This window comes from Saccopteryx leptura, chromosome 1, assembly GCF_036850995.1.
Source record: "Saccopteryx leptura isolate mSacLep1 chromosome 1, mSacLep1_pri_phased_curated, whole genome shotgun sequence".
NCBI lineage: Eukaryota > Metazoa > Chordata > Mammalia > Chiroptera > Emballonuridae > Saccopteryx > Saccopteryx leptura.
This window is the reverse complement of record NC_089503.1, coordinates 111,518,532-111,533,631: the sequence shown is the minus strand read 5'-3', so window position 1 is coordinate 111,533,631 and position 15,100 is coordinate 111,518,532. Positions and strand designations below refer to the sequence as shown.

The 15,100-nt window shown below is 37.4% G+C and overlaps 1 pseudogene; it reads left to right on the top strand.

Annotated features, from left to right (window-relative positions):
• Positions 1 to 593: 593 nt before the first annotated feature.
• Positions 594 to 13,007, top strand: LOC136388121 (proteasome subunit beta type-1 pseudogene; annotated as a pseudogene).
• Positions 13,008 to 15,100: the final 2,093 nt, after the last annotated feature.

Below are 15,100 nucleotides of genomic sequence, written 5' to 3'. Positions count from 1 at the left end.
GTTGCCCGGGACCTGCAAACTGAGCAGTGGAAGGAGCTGGAGCAAATGCGGGAGAAAGAGATGCCAACACTGGAGCTGGAGGAAGCACTGGGGGAGAAGGCCAACGAGGTTTGCTAGATTAGCCTGGAAATGGAGCAGCTGCTGGAGGAGGATTCTCAGGTTCGTGAGTTGCAGATTGCCCTGGACGTTGTGGAGAGCCAGCAGTGGCAGGAGGCCGGGGGTGAGGCTGAGGCCAGGGATGAGGCCAGGCCCGGGGCTGCAAGGCCAGCAGCAGGAGCTGATGTTTCCAGTTCCTCTTTGGAGATGAGTAGAATCGGGCTGGAGTTGCAATCTGAAGTCTCCAGAACGTGAGAGCCCAGCAGGAAGGAGTTCCTACTATGCCACTGGCAGGTCTGTGATTTTGGGACATAGGGGTAAATGCCATCATGCTCTCCGGAGCAGAGATGGAAATGCTGACTGCCATTGCCACATGCTCCTCTTTGGGACAGTGTGAGACCTGCCAGGATGGCAAGGATGAGGGGGGTGGCTGAGGCCCCATGTGTGTGGCCTGATTCCTGGACTATAGCCTGAGTAAGCACTGGCTCCTTTGCTGGATGGACTTACAGATTTTGGACAATGTGAAATACCCTGATGAGGGTGAGGAGGCAGCTTTGCTGGAGGCCCTTCCCCTGCCCTGGGAAGCCTTTTAAACGGCTAGAAAGAAGGCCGAGGACATTTTGGGCTTTTGGCAAAGTGCTCAGAGACTGGTGAAATGTACTTTTGTAATTGTTGAAATTGTATGATTTGTTATATTGTTGTAATTTGTGTAATGTGCTTAATTTCCTTGTGCAGGAATATGTGTGCTTCAGATTGTGAAGAGAGCAAAAGGGGTGGAATGTTGGTTAAATAAGTTTGTAAATATGAAATATATGTTTGCTCGCTTATAGTTTGCATTTTGTGTGGGAGACAGGCTGTAAGCTGGCAAAGTTATTATAGCCTAAGGCTTAGTTTTAAACTAAACTTTTGCCCACATCCTTGACTGTTACATGATGTAGGGTGGTGCACTCTTATGAGGAATCCTATTAAGCGTCAGATAAGTGACTTTGTATCAGAGACTTCCTTGTTTGTATATTGGATTAAAGGCTTGGATTTCTACACTATAAAGTGGGGCAGACCTGGAGCTTGCTCTTTCTTGGTTTCTGAGATTAGTATTAGAGAGGAGAGCAGGGAGAGTCCATGTGGAGGAGGCCAAGAGAAGCAGCCAAGATAGTGGAGTGCTGAGGGAGAAGCCAGTTTGGGCAGAGTTTGGGCAGAGAGAAGGAGATGAGGAACAGAGGTGAATAATGCTGGTGAGCTAGAAAACTTTGATTTTAGGAAACTCGGATAAGTCAGTGGCTTTGGGAGCCCTGAATGGAAAGGGTAGTGTTTTCCCACTGTGTGTATTTCTTGCCCACTGGATGCAAGCTAGGATTAAAGCTGATGGCCCACCAGTTATTGGCTCCACTGTTTCATTACCGTTTGTCCGAATCTAATGCAAACCTGCATGGGCCAGGTGGCTGTGATGGCAGCCATGGCTACTGGCTTTACACTTCCATTCTCCTTGGGTCAAAGAAGCAGGCAGCAACCAGACTAAAGGACACTGCTGACCTGACGACAAGATTGACTTCACGGAGCTTAGATCTTTCCTTTGGGTCAGTATGCACACTAGCAAGAAAGACTATCCTTTTGATGATCTTTCCTTATTTTAATGCTTAAAAAAAATTATCTTTTGGGTGGAGGTTCATCATGCTAATGAGACACGTGGCATATGAAGAAGCATATAGTCACTGCACAGGCACCAAGAAACCTCTGCTTCTACATACCTAGCCCGAGCTTTTTTCCCACCTAAGCTTGCTTTAAAAACCCTGTCTCAGCTTCCCTAAGGGAACCACTCCTTTCTTTTCAGAGTGTTGGTTTCCTTATGTACAAGCTTAAGAATTCTTTCCCTTTGTCTAGTCTACCTTGGCATCCAGCAATCACTCTGTTTTCCATACTTAAAAATGGCAAGAACCCATGGCGCTGATAACAGCAAGGGTACTATATCTCATTTTTATTTTTTAGCTATATAAAAAAATCAAAATATTTATTATTTTCTCGAAAATCTAAATTATGTTCTAAGTCATACATATTATAATTTTATGCATTTATTAATAGTTATTATTTTATTGTTTTCAATTACCTTAGATAATGGATATACAATTATAGGGCTAAAAGGCAAGGTTCTTTTCAGAAATGCGTAGACAAGGTTATAGCAACTAATTGTAATGCAATAATTCAGGAAGTTTTTCTAAAAATCAAATTTGAGTATATTAAAATAGTTTCAAATTTCTTTTCCTTGGATGAAAGCTTCTTTTATAGTGCTAATGAATTTTAATTAGAAATCTACATTTAAAAACCATATTAAGGGGAAACTTTTACTGATATATGCCAGGGGGTAAATAATATTAATGCTAAATACATATCTGTTATGGAAAGAATAAAATGAACTATGATACGCCTTTGTGTAAGCACAAAGTTCCAATACTCTTCGGTCATCCTTTGAATGAAAATTGAATTCCATTTTCTTTGTTCTGACATCAAATCTGAGCATTTCAAGAGGTAAACAGTCATCCTTTGATGGTTTACTTGATGGTTTACTTCAAAGGATGTAAGGAAATTAATCAAATTAATCCATTCTACTGGCAATAAAAATGATTCACTGATTTTGACACAAGGCATTTCAGAATACTCTAATGAATATTGGGAAGGGGAAGACAAGTATTAAACTGGGTGTTAAAAAGAAGATTGCAACCTACTCAAATTCTTCTTTTTATGCCAGACTGAAAATGTAAATGAGTGAGGCAGACCCCTCCCTGGCCATTTTGTAAACAACGCAAAGTGCACAGCCCGACTGAGGGGACAGCTGCCACCAAGATGCCACACTGAAATCAGACCCAGACTTGGCAGAAAATCCTTTGAGTATGAAAAAGACAGAAATTCACAGTTTAAATTGAATTCTTTCCATTTTTGAACATTGATGTTAAAAAAAAAAATTTCCTTGTGAGCCAAACTAACTAAGTTGAGAAGGTTCTTCTTATTAAGGAAACAGAAAAAGCATGATTTGACCTTGGGTCTGCCCCATCCCCAGTCATTTAACTCAAACTCCTTAAAGGCATTTAAAAATATTTAAATGACGATTGTTTTTCGTGCCAGCATTTTCTTGGGAAGAAGCATCAAAAGAAAATTTAATTCCTGCCAAAAGATTAAAGTCCAAGCAACTTTAATCATATAGTTAATAATAATAAGATTATTTATATATTTCTCAAAAACTGAGTAATTGTTTGTTACTTGAAAAGGAGGAAGAATATTGAAAAGATTAGTTTTAAAAATTGTGGTAGTACACATATTTTCTGAAACAAAGATAAATTGCTCTCAATACACACTTTGCCTAAAATATATGTTTTCATATCTCTTCCAAATCACTAAATGAAGAACCATACTTTTTTCAACATCATAGCTGTAGGCATGACTCAGTTATATCAGTTCCATAGTCAGACTCTCTGATTCAAAATCCAGTTCTCATGCTAACTAGTTATTTCACTTTATATGTTTTACCCAAATTCCCTAAATTCCAGGTTCCTCATCTGAAAAATCATGGTCATTATGGAACCTACTTTGTAGGCTTGATATAAGAACTTCCTAAGGAAATCTTTAACCTCTAATCTTTAATCTTTTTTGAGCTTAACAACTCAAAAATAGAAAGTGTTCCATGCATTTTAGTTATTATTGTGTTTTTTGAAGTACTCATTTTTGTCTGATTGACATGGTAATATATACTGCTGTAAGTATCACATGATACATTTTCCTCCCAATTGAAAATTCACACATTTATAGCAGTCACCATCTTGGAGAAAAAAATAGTATTTTTATTCCTTGTGGCACATATCTAATACATGTTTGAGATTATCCAGATCTTCATGAAACAACCATAGAAGTAGAAGTGGCCATGAAAATGATGTATTTCTTAGATAAAATGAATATGTAAGAACTCAGAGAGACTGAGTAATTTGTATGGGACAAAAAGTAAAAGGAATGGCAGAGCTGAGATTAAAATAGTTTTGTTTTGTTTTGCTTTACTTATACATTTTTATCTGATATGGAAAATAAAGACATGAAAAATATGAATGCCTTAATTAATAGATTTTATCCATTAAATTGGAAGGAAAAGGAATACATTAGCAAGAGAAAACCATTGTTTTTATGGAGAAATATATTTTGTTAGTTAAGCTATAATGTGCCAAACATCTGGGTACCTGTCAACCAATTCTATGTGATTGACGTAGTTTTCATGCACATCCAGATGTTTCTGCATTTTGAGATCTAGTTTTACATATTGACAGTCAATTCAAAATGTCAATAGAAAATTGTATTTTATGGGTGTTATAAAAAAGGGTCATCAAATTTATTTTAGTTACCTCTAAATAAATATTTGTTAAAGTCACATTTTTGAACAGATTTAAAAGTTTGAAGCAAACACTTGTGAAGAGTACCCCTGTGGCACTGGTGATAAAATATATATATTCACTTGTCCCTTTCTAATACACAAAAGCAGTACAGTTGCTAACTTTATTTGAACTAAGGAAAGCTTTCTGACCATCTGAGATATCTAAAACAGATATCCTCTTGAAGGATATTAGGCTAAAATAATATGAGATTTATCTTTTTTGCACAAAAAAAATAAGAAAAATAAAATGCAATGAAAATGGTTATTTTAATGCTCTATTTAAAAAAAATAGAAGTTAAACATAGAACTTTGAATTGCTTTCCTCTTTTCTCCTCAGCTAGTATTATATGTTAGTGTTTTGGAGATCGGGAAATTCAACTCCACACAATACATCCAACTAATGAGATTGCAGAAGCATTGTGCTCTCCATCACTTCCTTATCAGTGACAGTCCATTAAAAGCTCTAACCCCAAGAAGTGAATTTCAGTTTTAAACTTTTGTATTCTGAAAACGGCCTTCGCCAGACTGTTAATAGATAAGATGAATACCACATTTGGTGTCAGTTCAAGACACCCTCCAAGAACTGTTTTGAAACCAACAGACCTGTTATCTTCTTTTACTAAGACTTTTTATAGTGCCATTTAGTGAGTTGTGAAGGAAGTTCTATTTGCCCGTGTTTTTGTTTTCTAACACGATGCAGTATGTATACATATAGAACCTGTTTATAGTCTACATTTTAATTCCATCTTTTCTGAAAAGTCAAGTAGATCTCCAAAAACCAATCTTCCTTATAATAGTGACATTATTTGTTCTTAGAACAGATAAGTGAAGATTTTTCCCTGAATCCTTAAAAGTTTTGGCCACAATAATTTAGACATACTCACACTTGAAAGCCAGAATTGTAAAATAATCACAGTGGCCTTACTAAACTTATTGTGGGCCAGTTTAAGAGTAGAAATTTAACAATTTCAAAGGCAAAGATATGACTTCACATCCTGAAGGAAGAACGGGGAGATTTCTTCTCAGAAGTCCCAAGGAAACAACCACTGTGTAAAGCATGGCTTAGGGGAGGGAATTAAAGTTTTGCTATTTGAAATAATTTTAATAACCTGAAGGTTCAAAATTTCTTTATATGGTTTTGGTCATGACAAATAAAAATAAGAACTGAATTCAATTCCAAGATTCAGGCTCAGAGATTTCAAAAAATACTAGGGATTAGAATAGCACACAGGCCACTACTCCATATGTTCCCCAGTGGAGATGGACGATATGTATACAAATCTAGGGTTTGGGGGCTGTTCAATTAATAATGAGTGGATTTGACATATAAAATAACTAAGGAAATAATCAATCTAAACATAAGATGCTTTACTAATACTTAAGGTGCAGAAATAAATATCTCTAGAAATGGTGACACAGAAACTAATTTATAGCAAGCAGAAAATAGGACAAGTTGCCTGACCTGTGGTGGCGCAGTGGATAAAGCGTCGACCTGGAAATGCTGAGGTCGCCGGTTCGAAACCCTGGGTTTGCCTAGTCAAGGCACATATGGGAGTTGATGCTTCCTGCTCCTCCCCACCTTCTCTCTCTGTCTCTCTCTCCTCTCTCTCTCCCTCTCCCTTTCTCTCTCCTCTCTAAAAAATGAATAAAAAAAAATTTTACAAAAAAGAACAATTAAAAAAAAAAAAAAAAAGAAAATAGGACAAACTGAGCAATGTTGTGAGTTGAGTGACCAAAACATGGTGTGCTGAAGAGATCAACTCAGTTGTCCTATTTAAAATCTGTTTACAAAATGCAGCAAAGAGTATTGGGTCCTTTTGGAGAATTCTGTGTACAACAAAAGATGATAAATATATAGATAACAGGGTAAAAGATATATTATATATTTGAGTGAAGTATGCTATATTTGACATCATTTTCTATCTTTAGTGAATATGGTTCTCATAATACCACAGAAGTTAGGAGTACTATCGAGAGATTGATAGGGTAGAAATAAAAAAAAATTACTTACATTAAAATTATTATTAATATATCCAACACATAGTAATAATTTATTCTATGTATTGAAGTACTCTTTGTGTGACTTACTTTATTTCATCTCTGAATATAACTTATGAGGAAAAACTGTATAAATGCCTACCTCACAAATAAATAAATTAAGACTAAAAGAAGCTAGGTATCTTTTTCCAGGGTTATAAAACTAGAAAGTATCTGAATGATCTGAATGACAGTTTGAAGCAAGATAGTATAATTCATAACCCATAAGTTATTCTTCATTTAGACATTTGTTATTTGATACAAAGAAAATCAATCCCTTTAGTGGTAGAAGTAATAATAAATGCATTTTTTTCAGACAAAATATTATAAAAAAATAAGCTTTTAAATGAATCTACTCTAAACATAATTTTAATTTTACCCTTACAACATGCAAGAGATAGTTTTAAATATTTTTAATAATTCAAAATAATCTTCATAAATTTATATAATCTTTGCAAATTAAAACATGATAACTGTATAAATAATTAGAGTAAGTTGGTAAGTTAAATTTTCTTTGTAGCATAGATTGTATATTCTGGTGAACAAGAAAAATATATTGCAACACCCATTTAAACAATTGTTTTCTATTATAAATACCATGTTTAATAAAACTATCCATAGACCTGAATGTAAAACATTTGATTATCACAGCTTTACTTTTTTCTTTTTGTAACAAATGATAAGATATTCAATTTCAGAACGATGAGCTATGACAAAGCTTTTTCTGTGTGTCATTAGGATAAATGGTTGTAAATATTCTTCAACTTTGTTCTATATCTTTACAACAAAGTGTCATAACTAAAATGATGTCCACTTCTTCCATTTTATTTTATATTCCCACCACAATTATTACATCTTTAATTAAACTAAAAAGCCACAGAAGATTCCTGAAAGAGTGGCAGCAGAGAAGGTGTCAAAGACTGAGGGGCAGGTGAAGTGGGGAATCAACAAATTTTCATGACAAGGCCCTTGAATTAGCTCGCAGCTTGGAACTGCAGCTAGTAGGCCATCAGGAAGGTCTTGAAACTTCAGAGCCTGAGCACATGCTGGTTTGTGAGTTAATAGGCTGAATACTAGGGGTTCACTGCGAAGAGAATATGAGGGAAACCAGTGATCAATTAGTAGCTGTCCATGTGATGGTGCCCCAATGACTTGAGTGTGTACACCTCCATGCACTTGGGAGATAAAGCTTTACCATGGGCTCACCTGGAATGTCCAAAAGGCCAATGAGAAGCATTGACAGCCCTCATAGTACACACAGGCACAGTAACCAAAGTCTCCCTGCTAGATTTTTTCCAACATGTGGGTAATGTCACAGCAGAAGTAGATCAATCCATAAAGCATCTCACTTACCTGCTCAATCAGGGCACTCTGGTTAAGGTTGTCTTCAGTTCTTTAGATTCTAGATCCAAGATAGTGTCTGAAGATTGTCCAGAATGAGGCACCTGTTCTTTGAGTCTAGTGAAATTGGTTCCTAGATGTAGTCCTTATCTACTTCACAGAACTAATTGCCACAAAGGCCACAGATTCATTACACACAACACTATTTTTCTGTTGTTTAATTTATTTTTAATTATCACTTATTATTCTTCTATATTGATTTCCTAATGTGTCTTTTTCTATACAACTGTGTTTTCTTGAGTGATCTTAAAATTCTTTGAAAGTGTTTTGTTTTCTTTTACAAAACATGTAATAATTAAAAGTTTTCTTTTCATATTTTAATAAATTATTTATAAAAAGCAATACATAAGATTAACATTTTTAATTGTTATGTACTTTATTTTATAAAATTTTATTATTTTAATGGGGTCACATCAATAAATCAGGGTACATATGTTCAAAGAAAACATCTCCAGGTTATCTTGTCATTCAATTATGTTTCATACCCATCACCCAAAGTCAGATTGTCCTCAGTCACCTTCTATCTGGTTTTCTTTGTGCCCCTCCTCCTCCCCCTTTCCCTCTCCCTCCTTCTCCCCTCCCTCCCCTCCGGTGACCACCACACTTCTGTCCATGTCTCTTAGTCTCGTTTTTATGTCCCACTGATGTATGGAATCATGCAGTTCTTAGTTTTTTCTGATTTACTTATTTCACTCCATATAATGTTATCAAGATCCAACCATTTTGTTGTAAATGATCTGATATCATCATCATTTCTTATGGCTGAGTATTGAGTATCGGATAGTGCCCATAATAAAAGGGATCAACTAAGTAAATTGATTTCATAATCAGAAGACACCTGTTTGACCTGACCTGTGGTGGCACAGTAGATATAGCCTCGATCTGGAACACTGAGGTTGCCAGTTCAAAACCCTGGGCTTACCTGGTCAAGGTACATATGGGAGTAGATGCTTACTGCTCTTCCCCCCTTCTCTCTCTCTCTCTCTCTCTCTCTCTCTCTCTCTATCTCTCTTTCTCTCTTTTTTTCCCTTCACTCTCTAAAAATGAATAAATAAAAAATAAAGATGACATCTGTTTGGTCAGAATCAGATAAAAAAGAGAATAATACTATCAACCTAGCACATTCTCATCCCATTATTACTCCATGCAACCAGTCTCCTGGCTTCTAAAACTAAAAATCACTTTTTTTTATAATTAATATTAATGAAATTGTACATTTTTTAATTTTTCTTAAGTGAGAAGTGGAGAGGCAGAGAGACAGTCTCCCACATGTGCCCCAACTGGGATTCACCCTGAAAACCCTCTAGGGGGCAATGCTCTGCCCATCTGGAGCTGCTGCTCTAATGCTTGGCAACCGAGCTATTTTAGCTCTGAGATGGAGGTCATGGAGCTGGCCATGGAGCCAGCCACTTAGGACCAACTTGCTCCAACCAAGCTATGGCTGCAGGAGGTGAAGAGAGAGAGTAAGGAGAGGGGGAGTGGTGGAGAAGCAGATAGTCACTTCTCCTGTGTGTTCTCACCAGGAATCGAACCCAGGATATACACACACTGGTCCAACTCTGTACCGGTGAGCCAGCCAGTCAGGGCCAAAATTGTATATTATGTACATTGTAAAAAATTGATTCACATTGTGTGAATAGTCTTCATTTTTTTATGGCTTCTCCTGTGACTCAATATTTGTGTGAGTAGTTTCCAGTTTTGGCTTACAAATAAGGCTGATATGAAGATTCTGGTGTGCACCTTTTAGAGAACTGATACATGCACTGCTGTAGCGTTAACACACATAAGCAGGAGTGGAGTTGATGATCTTTGGAAATGGCTATGATGTTCAGCTATTGTAGATACCGCAAACAGTTGTATGAACTGGCTATATGCTTGAGTGTTGAAGTAGATAATTGTCTTTGATATTTATAAGAAATTTTAAAACTCAGCTTTAATTTTTTATTTAAAGAAACATTTAGAGACATGTTTTCACTTTATAATATTTTACCATATTTTATTATTCCTAGTTTTATAAGATCATTGTAAGAAAAATGTGACTTGCTTCAAAATGTCCAAAGACTGTTGGAAAAATTGGGAAGCAGAAAGTTAGATTTGAGAACACAGATATATAAGAAGATCAATTTACAGTTTAATAATTCACTTACCTCTATTTCATTCTTCTATTACCTGATTGTTAAATTAGAGTATTTTTATTTATCCCCAATATTTTTTTAACATTTTTTTTCTTTTTTTGTATTTTTCTGAAGTGTCAAGTGGGGAGGCAAAGAGACAGTCTCCCACATGCACCAGACCGGGATGGCCCAACCAGGATCCACCCGGCATGCCCACCAGGGGGCAATGCTCTGACCATCTAAGGGCGTTGCTATGTTGCTATCGGAGCCACTCTAGTCCCTGAGGCAGAGGTCGTGGAGACATCCTCAGCACCCAGGCCAAACTTTGCTCCAATGGAGCCTTGGCTGCAGGAGAGGAAGAGAGAGACAGAGAGGAAGGAGTGGGGGAAGGGTGGAAAGGCAGATGGGTGCTTCTTCTGTGTGCTCTGGATGGGAATCAAACCTGGGACTCCTGCACATCAGGCTGACACTCTACCACTGAACCAAACTGGCCGGTGCTACCCTTTTTATATGTCTAATAATCTTTTCAGGTTTTCAATGGTTTCAGGCTAATCATATCCCTATTTTAGATTGGAATATTTGTCAATATTAATAAACATTTATTTTATTTTTATCACATTTTTAATATTTTTCCTTTTATAAAAACACATATTTATTTTTTTGTCAAATACTTGGATAATTTCATTTTAAATGTATCCATATTTGTAGATCTTTTGTATTTTATTCTCAGACTATATATTGTTTTTTGATTCAGAAGTTTAACCAAAAATGGTTTATTGCTATAACATTTATAATTTTATTAATGTTTCTTTTTTGTCTAGGCCTCCATCGCAGTTGTAATTTTTTAGCAGAATCTTTACTTCCATTATTAAAGCTCACTCAAACCCATTTTTTACTGATATTATTACCTTTTTATTTCAGCTTGTTTTTTCCATGTAATTATTTCTGTTTTATAGATGTTACATATTTTTATGTAATTATGACAGCAAAGATTTTCTTAAAGTTCTACTAGAGTACTGAAATTTTTATTTGACACCTACGTATTGAGCTTCAACTATGTACCCAAAGTGTTTCTAGGTCCTGAGAATAGATTTTTTTTGTCTCATCATGACATAAAAATATCTCTGTACTTGAGGAACTGAAATTCTGTGTAGGGCTGGGGAGGCAATCAATAAACATTACCAAACACAAAAGTTAATAACAGTAAACCTAACAGAGTTTTCAGATGTGTGATATTGATGTGAGATGGTCATGTATGGCTTCCATGAGAAGTGGAATTGAAGAAGTCAGTCAGACAATTATGTGGCAAAAGTCATTTCTAGGCAAAAGAAATATCTTGTGAAAAGGACCAGTATAAAAACACATTTGCTCACCTTTGGCAAAATGTTACTTTCACATACATTTGTACCTTACTACTGCTAAAATGTCATGTTTTAGTCTAATACAGTCTTTATTCCAGTTCTCAAAAATGAGTATAGAAATGCATTACCAGCCTGACTTATGGTGGTGCGCTGTATAAAGCATCGACCTAGAACACTGAGGTCGCCAGTTCCAAAACCCAGATTTGCCTGGTCAAGGCACAAATGAAAGTTGAAGCTTCCTGCTCCTCCCCCAGCTCTTCCCTTCTCTCTCTCTCTCTCTCTCTCTCTCTCTTCCCCCCTCTCCACCCACCTCTCTAAAATGAATTAATAAAATTTTAAAAAATGCATTACCTCCTCTTTGGAAAAATATAATTGTATAACTCATCAGAAAATTTTAAGTTATATTATAAACAGAGATTTCTTAAAGAGTTATTTTAAATAATTTAAAGTTGATTTTTATCATTAATTTAGAATCACTTTGCATGCTTTCAATTAATTTAGAAATTGCCTCTCACAAGAAGGGGCATTTAAGATGCACTGGAGCCTGTACAGGCAGTGGTGCAGTGGATAGAGCATCGGACTGGGATGCGGAGGACCCACGTTCAAAACCTCGAGGTCGCCAGCTTTAGCGCGGGTTTATCTGATTTGAGTAAGGCTCACCAGCTTGAACCCAAAGTCCCTGGCTTGAACAAGGGGTCACTGTGTCTACTGTAACCCTCTGGTCAAGGCACAGATGAGAAGGCAATCAATGAACAACTAAGGTGCTCCAAGAAAGAGTTGGTGCTTCTCATCTCTCTCCCTGTCTGTCTGTCCTCTCTCTGTCTCTTTCTGACCTTGTCACACACACAAAAAAGGCATTTGATCTTTGAAAAACCTTGGCTACATTTTTATAAGGTTTTAAAATCATTCTTCTTTGAAAAGAATAGCATGTGTTTCTTTGCAGAATTCAACTTAAACTTTAAAGTTTCATTCTTTGTAAATGAGTTTGCTCGATTTTTTGAAAATGCGTATTTCTATATGCACAATCGTTTAACAGAAGTCTAAAATTTAAAAGTATTAAGCAGAAAACTAAAAACTTGCTGTAGGATTTAATTTTCCTAAACAGTCATTGGGTGTAACAGTTTTCATAAAATTGTCTTACCCTGACAAAAATTACTGAAGCCATACTAATGATGCATAATTGTTTCAATAATAAGGCTGTGAGGGTGATTACTGCAATGCAGTCAACAATTCTCTCTTCAAAGTGCTTCTTTCCATACTATGTTTACAACATTCTCTGGTGTCTTGATGAAGCAGGGAAGGGAGCTGTGCAAAGTTATGGGCTGGTGTGGTCCTACCAGAGAGACTACTTCAGGGCAGAGACCCCTGCAAGGCCAGAGGCTCAGGAAGTCCCTGCTTGGCAACCAGGTTAATTTTAAGAACATACAAGCCGTGGAGCATATCCCACTGAGTTCACACAGAGCTATGCTGCATGTGAAAGATGTCTTCATGTCTGTGTCCCAGAGGGACTTGTATACTGGGGAAACAGCCAGGATCTTCACTGTAACGGAAGAGCGTATCAGCAAGGACACTGTTTTCCTGAGGAAGGATTGATTTATGTGCTATTATCATGAATGCTGGTTATCATAAAATGCTGGTTAATTTACACCTTGGACTTGTCAAGCTTATTTATTTTATTAAAAGTAAAACATGAAGTATTAAAAAGGAAAAAATAAAGAAAAATGCTGTTAATCGTTGCAATAAATGTATGAGCTCAGATGGGAAAAGAGTGGACTGTGGTTCCTCGGGACAGAGGATCTTAAGGTCACACGTGGAGGAAAGTGAGAGAGGACCTCCAAACTGAAAGTGTGCATTAGCAGTGGACAGAGAGTACTGATTCCAGGAGTAAGCCGTTCCATTAAGAATACCCAGATTGCTTCTTTTCTCCTGTTCCTCCATCTTTATGATCCCTGCTTCTCTTTGCATCAAAGCAAGCTTTTGTAAGTGGATTGCATTTAGTTTGAAGACCTGTGGTCTCCTCATTCTGATAAGCAATCACAGATACGCACTAAGTCTTGGTAATCATCCCCTGTAAAGCTCCAACTCTTACTACGTGGATTTGAAGTTTATATTTATGTAAAAAGTTCAGTATGATCTGTCACTCTCTGTTTAGCTTGCTGATGAGTTTAACTTTGGCAAAGGACACAACACGACCTTATGTTCAGAGAGTTAAGAGTGGATTTAGATACCTATAGCTGGACAACTGTAGCTCAGACTGACCTCTGAGTACCCATTCCCTGTTCACATACTTCAAGGGTGGTTGTCCAGCATCACAAAGTCCAGAATGAAAGGATATGTGGTCTTGGGATTGAGGCCAGATATATTTGCATCCCATACTGGAAACATCCTCCTGCTGTTCTTAGTCATTATAATCTTTGGAGTGTAGCCACGTCTACCTTTTCTAGGTCTGCATTGGGGTTGCTCCTCTCTTTGCCAGGCTGAAGCTCTCTCTCCATGGAGCTCAACTGGTGGTCCACTCTGTACAGCAGGCTCTTCTCCCAAGCTCTGGATACATGGGAGAGTTTTTTCCTGCCTCCCTCCTCACAGCACCCCAAACCTAACTTGCTACCTCAGAGCCATCTTGAACTCCTTTCACTGGCTACTTTTTCAAGAAGAGGAAATGTGAAGACCTGCAGTTCTCAGACATAGACTTGAGGTAATTTTGAAGAGAGGGGGAAGGGACAGAGGGGACAAAGTAGGGACTAAAATAAGTCCTTCTGGCTTTGAGATTGCGTTACACAATTAAAAGTTATACTATTGGCTAGCACATAAATTTTAATATACAAGTAAAACTTTCAATATCTTTGAAGCTCCTTTTAGATGATATTAAATGTGTCAAGATATAAATCATGGCCCTGGCCGGTTGGCTCAGCGGTAGAGCGTCGGCCTGGCGTGCGGGGACCCGGGTTCGATTCCCGGCCAAGGCACATAGGAGAAGTGCCCATTTGCTTCTCCACCCCCCCCCTCCTTCCTCTCTGTCTCTCTCTTCCCCTCTCGCAGCGAGGCTCCATTGGAGCAAAGATGGCCCGGGCGCTGGGGATGGCTCCTTGGCCTCTGCCCCAGGCGCTAGAGTGGCTCTGGTTGCAGCAGAGCGACGCCCCGGAGGGGCAGAGCGTCGCCCCTGGTGGGTGTGCCGGGTGGATCCCGGTCGGGCGCATGCCGGAGTCTGTCTGACTGTCTCTCCCCGTTTCCAGCTTCAGAAAAATAAAAAAATAAAGAAAGATATAAATCATGTGTACATCAGGATTACTAGACTGTGCAGTTTTCTATGATATTAGCTATTTATGCTGTTTTAAAATATATTGGCTGCTAATATTTAAAGTTTGATATATATGTTTAAAGTTTTCCTACAGGATTCTTATGAAAGCTACAATTTTTTGACAATTTAGAATTATAGTTAGTTTTTGGTGGTGACTTGGTAAAGTACTACAGGCTGTGAAACTACTTTTTGTGTTTTTCAAGCAACACCTGGATGCCTGTGAACCTGACCTACACAAACTAGTTAATTTAGTTCTTTAATCTGCCTGCCAAACTGTTGTGGTAGCTTTTTGATATGGGCAGATGGCCACTTCAAAACAAATCAAATATAATATTTGGTCTCCAAACTTACCTGAATGCAAATCTTTGAATAGGAATGCTAGCTCAGA